The following is a 7,437-nucleotide window of genomic DNA, read 5'->3' as shown; positions in this document are numbered from 1 at the left end:
TTAAAAAGCAAAAAAAAAAAAAAAAAAAAGTGTCCTTAACAAATTAATACTGCTCAGTAAGAACAATGCTGGAGATATAACCATACCTGATTTCAACCTATACCACAGTAAAAGACAGCATAGCATGGGACAACAAAAGCAAAACGGACTCATGGATCAATGCAATAAAATGGAGGTCACATATATAAGCCAGCTGGTTTTTGACAAAGAGTCCAAAAATATACACTGGAGAAAAAGCAGACCCTTCAGCAAAAAGTACTATAAAAACTGTTTATATACGCGTGGAAGAGAGAAACTAGATTCCTTTTTCTCCTTGCCTTAAAAAAAAAAAAATCACACAAAAGTAAAAAGAGATCAGCAATTTTAAACACAGCTGTCAACTTAAAATCGATGGAAGAAACAGTAGAGAATATACATGGTGTGGACATAGGTAAGGACTTTCTAAATTGGAAAGGCTAAAGGCAGACATTACACGTTTTCTTTCATATATGGTCCTAGCTTTGAATCTTTCATTCTATATGTTTAAATTTGAGCAACTCTAGAAGGTAGGAAATTAGAAAGGGACACCGGAGAAATATCTTAAAGGGAAGTGGCTAGTAGAAAATGAATAATAAGAAAACAATTTAAAAATGAATGTTGGGGTGGAGAGGTTCAGGCAGGGAAGCTTAGGTGCGTTGAGTAGAAGAGGAAGAGGGAAGGAGAGGCTAACTAAAGGAAAGCATTTCCACAAAAACCCTTGTGGAAACCTACTACTATGTGCCTTTTCTATATCAAATATTATTTCCATCCCCCTCAGAGGCTTGGTCCTTTTAAAATTTAACAGCTAGAGTAATAAGTGATTGAAATATCTGTGGGTCATAATCAACATGCTGTTGCTAATTTCTCTCTGCCTCCCCCACACTACCACCAACATCAATCTTAGACTTCAACTTATGATCCATTAACATTTTAATCATTTTTTTCACTTAGTTCCTTCACTGCCTACTTTTGTGAAGTTGAAATCATTTTAACTTTAGGCCTCATTATTCTTCACAAACCAGAACGATTTTCCATTTGTCTTAGGATGTTCAGTTTATGCTAAAGTGTTTTTTAAAAAATGTAATCCTGTGTATATTTTCAAATGATATATTGATAAGTTGAGGTATATCTAAAAGAAGGTGACCAGAATAGTGAGGTTTCAACAAACTCATTATATAAGGAATGTGGCTATCATTTTGTCTTCAAGACATAGTGCAATTAAAGTTAAATGATGCTATATATCTTGGCAAAGACATGACAGCTTTCTTCAGTAATTTGGAGAACTGCCATGTATATATTGAGTAGTTATAGAGAACAATTCTTGGACCAAGGTGTGACAATTTGTCCGACAATCAGAGCTGTTATTCAGTAAACCATCTTGTTAACAAAATCCTCATAGTGAATAGGGGATAGAGAGATGATCTATATCATTTATGACTTGAAGGTTGTGTGATTATCTCTGTCACTAAACAATTCCCAACAGATGGCAATCAAACTTCAATGAGCAATTCTTACTCGGCACATTTGGGTGAAGACTATTTTAGGAAAGACTATGCTACTAGAATCCACTGCTTGTGCCAACACAACTGGTTAGATTCCCAGGCTATATATAGAAATGAGCCTATTGCCTGGAGCTGGCTTCACTTCCTCCCTATCTCCCTTACCAGATTTTTTAGATTTTCTATAACAATGCAAAAGTTAGGAAGCTTGTTGAACTTAAAAAAAAAAAAAAAAAAAAAAAAAAAAANAAAAATGTAATCCTGTGTATATTTTCAAATGATATATTGATAAGTTGAGGTATATCTAAAAGAAGGTGACCAGAATAGTGAGGTTTCAACAAACTCATTATATAAGGAATGTGGCTATCATTTTGTCTTCAAGACATAGTGCAATTAAAGTTAAATGATGCTATATATCTTGGCAAAGACATGACAGCTTTCTTCAGTAATTTGGAGAACTGCCATGTATATATTGAGTAGTTATAGAGAACAATTCTTGGACCAAGGTGTGACAATTTGTCCGACAATCAGAGCTGTTATTCAGTAAACCATCTTGTTAACAAAATCCTCATAGTGAATAGGGGATAGAGAGATGATCTATATCATTTATGACTTGAAGGTTGTGTGATTATCTCTGTCACTAAACAATTCCCAACAGATGGCAATCAAACTTCAATGAGCAATTCTTACTCGGCACATTTGGGTGAAGACTATTTTAGGAAAGACTATGCTACTAGAATCCACTGCTTGTGCCAACACAACTGGTTAGATTCCCAGGCTATATATAGAAATGAGCCTATTGCCTGGAGCTGGCTTCACTTCCTCCCTATCTCCCTTACCAGATTTTTTAGATTTTCTATAACAATGCAAAAGTTAGGAAGCTTGTTGAACTTAAAAAAAAAAAAAAAAAAAAAAAAAAAAAAGGATGTATTCAAAAGGATGTATTCAAAATAACCCTTTATCCTACATTCCTTTCAGGTTAACAGTGTAGATTCGGGGCAGCTTTCACAATACAAGCATAATTTAATGAGCTACAGCTATGAAAGTGCTAGAAAAATGAATCAAAGTGTAACTTATGCCAGAGAATTTTTTTTAGAATAAAAATAAAGCCATGCTTTGGTGTATTTGAAATAATGCCACCGCAAGGCAACATATATAATATAAATATTCTTTCAATTCTCACTTTGATTAGGGTAGAAAATACGCATTACATTGGGGTTTTTTGTGTCATGTATCTGATTCAAGTTACAGTTTGATCTTTTATCTTGTTCCCGCTTTTACTAACGCAGCAGACAAAGCTCATAGTTAGGCTTAATACAGATTTCATTGAACAAACTAGTTCCATGATGCAGCTCATTTTATTAGACTCCACACTCGATACAAAGCATCAATTGCAGAGGGTCACACTGCATCTTTCTAGCTGTCACACCAATATCTTCCTAAGTGCCATCTGCAATGTCTCGGGCTTTTTATTTATACTAGACCTCATTTAGTTTGATACGAGCTATTTTCAAAGTGCCTGCAGTACACAGAAATGTACTTTATCACTAGGCAGTCCATTGATATAGACACAGGACTACCAGCAAGATTTTTTTTTCTGGCCATAGAGATCTAGAATAATGGTGATGATACCTATGAGGAAAAGCAATCTTAATTCTCAAAAAAAAAAAAAACATAAAAACGATAGCAAAATTGGGGATGGAAGACAGTTAAATACACTGAGCTTAGGCTTTGTTAGAAAACAGAGCTTTCCTTCCCTAGTTTTTTGTTTGTTTGTTTGTTTGTTTTTTACTCCACAGTCCTGTAACAGTTTCTATAATAGGCTAACCAGACTTAAAGATCTTATCTGATACAATTGGTGGAGGAACTCATGTATGAAAAAGAGGTGGTGCTGCTGTTGATGAAGGTGAATTTCTCAGTAAACCTCAGCAGATCCAGAGGCAGCAGCTTCAGTGTGTCAGTAACAAACTCAACAATATCCTTCCTTCAGGAAAGCCTAGCAGCTGTCTATCAAATGTACTTCACTGGAGGTCATTGAAAGCCTGAAAGGAAAGGTTGATACTTAAAGAAATGAATAAAGTTATGTTTTTAAAAATGCATAGGAATCAAGGAAATGTTTGAAAAAGATGCTAGGTAGAAAATAAGCTGACCTCTAAGAAGTCAGAAACATGTCAGCTACTTCTATAAGATACTATTCCAGGGTCATGAAGGTTTATAGATGTTTGCTCATAGTAAAGTTTCCCCATATATATTTAGAACACACACACACACACACACACACACACACACACCTATATGTAGATTATATTTTTCCATTTGTTCTAAAGATTTCTCAACTTTTTATACTTCCACATCCACCATGAATTCTCTGAATTTTTTTCACATCTGGTCTTAGAAAGAATAAACTATTCAGAACAATAGATTTCCAATCTCAACCAAAGCTAAGGTGCTGTGCATATGGTCCACTTAGCTGTATCCTTTCAAAGAAATAGCTTCAAATAACATTTAAATTTGCAGCAAAAGAAATGAAATGATATGGTGGGTCTCTGGAGTAACAAAAACAAGACGGATCACATTAGCCTTCATCTTTTCTTTAATGTTAAAATTTCTCGATTAGATATTAAATCCAAGTGAATCCAATTTTAACATACAGTGATGATAATCAAAAATGTTTGTAGATATCTATTAAACTCATATGTAATTATATTATACATTCTATTATGGTAGACAATAGCAATTAATTGATAAATGAAATCCTGCTTATGAAGTAACTCTTAAAATTTCCCCCGTCTAATTATATAAACACATATGAATAGCATGCATGATTCAATTCAATTCAAAGCACGTGATTTGGAAATGGTGCAATGGTATGCATGGAGAACACTGGTGAAGATGGCTATGACACACTAAGAAACCTTCACAGGGCCATTAATCTCAGCACTAAGAAGGCAGAGTCAGGCTGAGTTCTGAGCTTTAAGCTACCATGTTTTTTCTATCTTCTAGGGGAGCCAGGGCTAAATAGTAAGACCCTATTTACAAAAACAAAACATACATTTAATTAAAAAAAATAGATGTGTACGCATAGTATCTCACATTGGTCTTGCATTTGAACTGTGTATGCCTTATTCTTCTAAATAATAAAAAGTATTATTATATGCCTTGGTCATAGGGATAAGTATAAATCCATGTTCTGGAGACATATGACAACGTATTGCCTTCAAAATGGATACTATCAAAGCCATGAAATGAATCACTCACTATTATTGTTTTAAACGTTTATAAAAGAGAAAAATTAAGTGAGTTCCAACTGTTGATGCTTCATGCTATTTTCTCCCCTCCCCCTTTTCTGCAGCATAGTGAACTAATCATAAAAAGAGGTTCTAAGATCAAGAGTGCAGGTGGCGACCAGCATGAGGAGCCCAGTTCATGTTGGTAAGTCGACAAACGCGACACTGTGCTTTCTTTTCTATACGTCATGACTTCTGTTGGTACTGTATTTTTGTTTCTTTGCTTGTTCATTTGTTTTTAATCCAAACAGTCTCACGATACATTATTTTAGAAATGGCAAATGCTTTTAAAACTCAGTCTGTGACTTTCCTGTGACTCGGAAGAAATCTATCTCACTGAAATTGTGTTCCCTTTGATCTGTCTCCCACCAAAGTTCCTCCTTCCTCATCCCCCCAACCCTTTCTAACCTACTGTACAATTTAATTATTCTAGTTCAATCTTTATACATTCTGCATATGACCAGGCTATTTTGTTTTCTGTCCCATGATAAATACAGTTCTGTTTTCCCAAGGAAAACAGGACAAGTTTTTATATGGGAAAAGTAAAAACAAAACAAAATTGTTAGAAATTGATAGGGATTTAAAGTGGCAAAGTGATTACATGAACATATTTCCATTTATTGACATTTTGTTTCCTGATTTAATAGCAGGGGTTATTGTTACCTGGTTATATTTCTTAAGCATCAGTGAAAAAAAGGACATTCCAACATTGTCATAGTTTACTCTGCATATGACAAGAACTTAAAGACAGTAGGATAGCTCATACTTAATATTTTCTACATGCCACAATCATATATCCAAGATACTTTACTGTACTGTCTTGTTTAACACTCACTATAAACTGGTGTAATGACGCTTGCAATAGCAAATGAAGAAACTGTCAACTTGTCAATGAATTGTCTAGAATCCCAGTATTCTCTGGGAGTATTCTGGTTCACGTTTTCCAGTTTCCACTCCCCCACTGATTTATAAAACCAACACTTTGGTGTAGTTAAGATACATTAAGCTTTTAGCTGAGATGCCAAGCTACTTTCCGAGGGATAATTGCTTAGAATATGATGCTTGTGTATTTACATGCAGTCCTATAACTTACAAATGGCTTATAAATATGTAAATTCATCTACCACTCACACGCTGATAAAAAAAAACGGGGTAGAATTCACCCTTTCAGTTTTTAGAGATAGAGAGGCTCCTATACTGAGAGGTTACCTGGCTCTCTGGATATCTTATTGCTCTGAGCTTTTTAGGCTTTCTGTAGTCCAGGGACAGTTGGTGTGTGTAATCTACTGCAGACTGGATGTTTTTGTAGGACGACTAAAAAGTATTTGCAGGAGATGTGAGATGATGAATGCAGGAAGTACGATATCCACTTTTAATTATCATAGCAGCTCTTCAATGAATGCATAATAACTGCGTTACATTTTAATAAATACTTTAACTCTCTCAAAATCAACATCCCTCACAGTGTAGACAGGGATCTGCACACAGACAGCCCGCTGTGTATCCTAGAGTAAAGCAGCACTCAGCCCTGAGAGGACAGCAGTCAAATCTGACTCCGAGCTACACCTTTGAGCTTCTAGCTCATGTCTGCTCCAGTTATAGTAGACAAACCTCAGCACACAGCAAGAATTCTGGCTTTTGATCTATGGATGAAGAAAGAAGATTGAATTCCAAGCTTTTAAAATGAAGCTGGTGTAAAGAAAGTGACGGGAACATGAGTCCTGGAAAGAGAGGCTTCAACCTTTTGACGGGAAGCCAAAAGGCTGTTAGATTTCATAGGAATGATTTCTAAATTTCTATATACAACATCAAGCCTTCTAAATTTTGAGATATATTGTTGGACGGCTCAAGGGGTTTTGATTTCTTTTGTTTACCCTTTCATATTTTTATTTCTAATAAAATTTAGGTTGTTTTTAGAAGTTTGGACCTTGTCAGTTCTCGAACGCTGCAGACTTGGGTATCACTTTAAGAGGTGCAAGTAGTCCCTGGACGGCTCTGAAATAAGACAGAAAGCATACTCCCCCACTACACGGAAGAGGTCCGAAAAATAAATGTCACTTGTTCATTTCAAAAACTAACAAGGAAAACTGAGCCTGTTTGTGTACACAGTGAAACCCTCATTGAAGCAGAAGTAAGAATTGGCTTTGCTAGATGAGTTTTGTGTCTTTCTCAGTTCTGCTGAAACGGATTCAAGTATTTGCATGTACTATTTTATTAATAACTATTGTAGTACTGTGTCAAAGTATTATTGCACATATGTTCATAAATAGCTTTGGTTATAAGTAAATATTAGAAAATTTGGCTTTTCCTCTAAACGATGTTGATTTAATGGTTTCTGTTGTTGTTTAAGATTTTGGGAAATTACTTTTATTTGTTTTGTGGTTTTGTTTTTAAGTTCAGCCTCCTTGATATACTTAAGATGATATACATAGGCTGCTTCAGGTACAAACACACACACACATCCACAGCACATACATGCATGGCTGCAAAAGACTTAAGATAAAGATGAAAATGTATAACACTTACCCAGCCACCATTCATAGGGTTACTTCTTAAAGTAGATAGGAATAAATACAGAGACCTACAGCCATACATTACACACACACACACACACACACACACACACACACACA

General features: G+C 35.2%; 1 protein-coding gene across 4 annotated transcripts in view; it reads left to right on the top strand.

The window, feature by feature from the left end:
- Nucleotides 1–7,437, top strand: part of Lingo2 (leucine rich repeat and Ig domain containing 2) — a 1,146,745-nt gene that overhangs the window by 642,117 nt on the left and 497,191 nt on the right. For 3 of the 4 annotated variants that reach the window (XM_029533363.1, XM_021222170.2, XM_029533362.1), the window contains exon 4: nucleotides 4,870–4,949. The gene's annotated coding sequence lies outside the window, so the exon portion shown is untranslated. Of the gene's footprint in view, nucleotides 1–4,869; nucleotides 4,950–7,437 lie in introns of those variants that run through there. The other variant, XM_029533364.1, reaches the window with a different exon arrangement.

Source organism: Mus pahari, chromosome 22 (assembly GCF_900095145.1).
Source record: "Mus pahari chromosome 22, PAHARI_EIJ_v1.1, whole genome shotgun sequence".
In the NCBI taxonomy this organism is placed as follows: domain Eukaryota; kingdom Metazoa; phylum Chordata; class Mammalia; order Rodentia; family Muridae; genus Mus; species Mus pahari.
The sequence above is the reverse complement of the archived record's forward strand: the minus strand, read 5'-3'. Positions and strand labels throughout refer to the sequence as shown.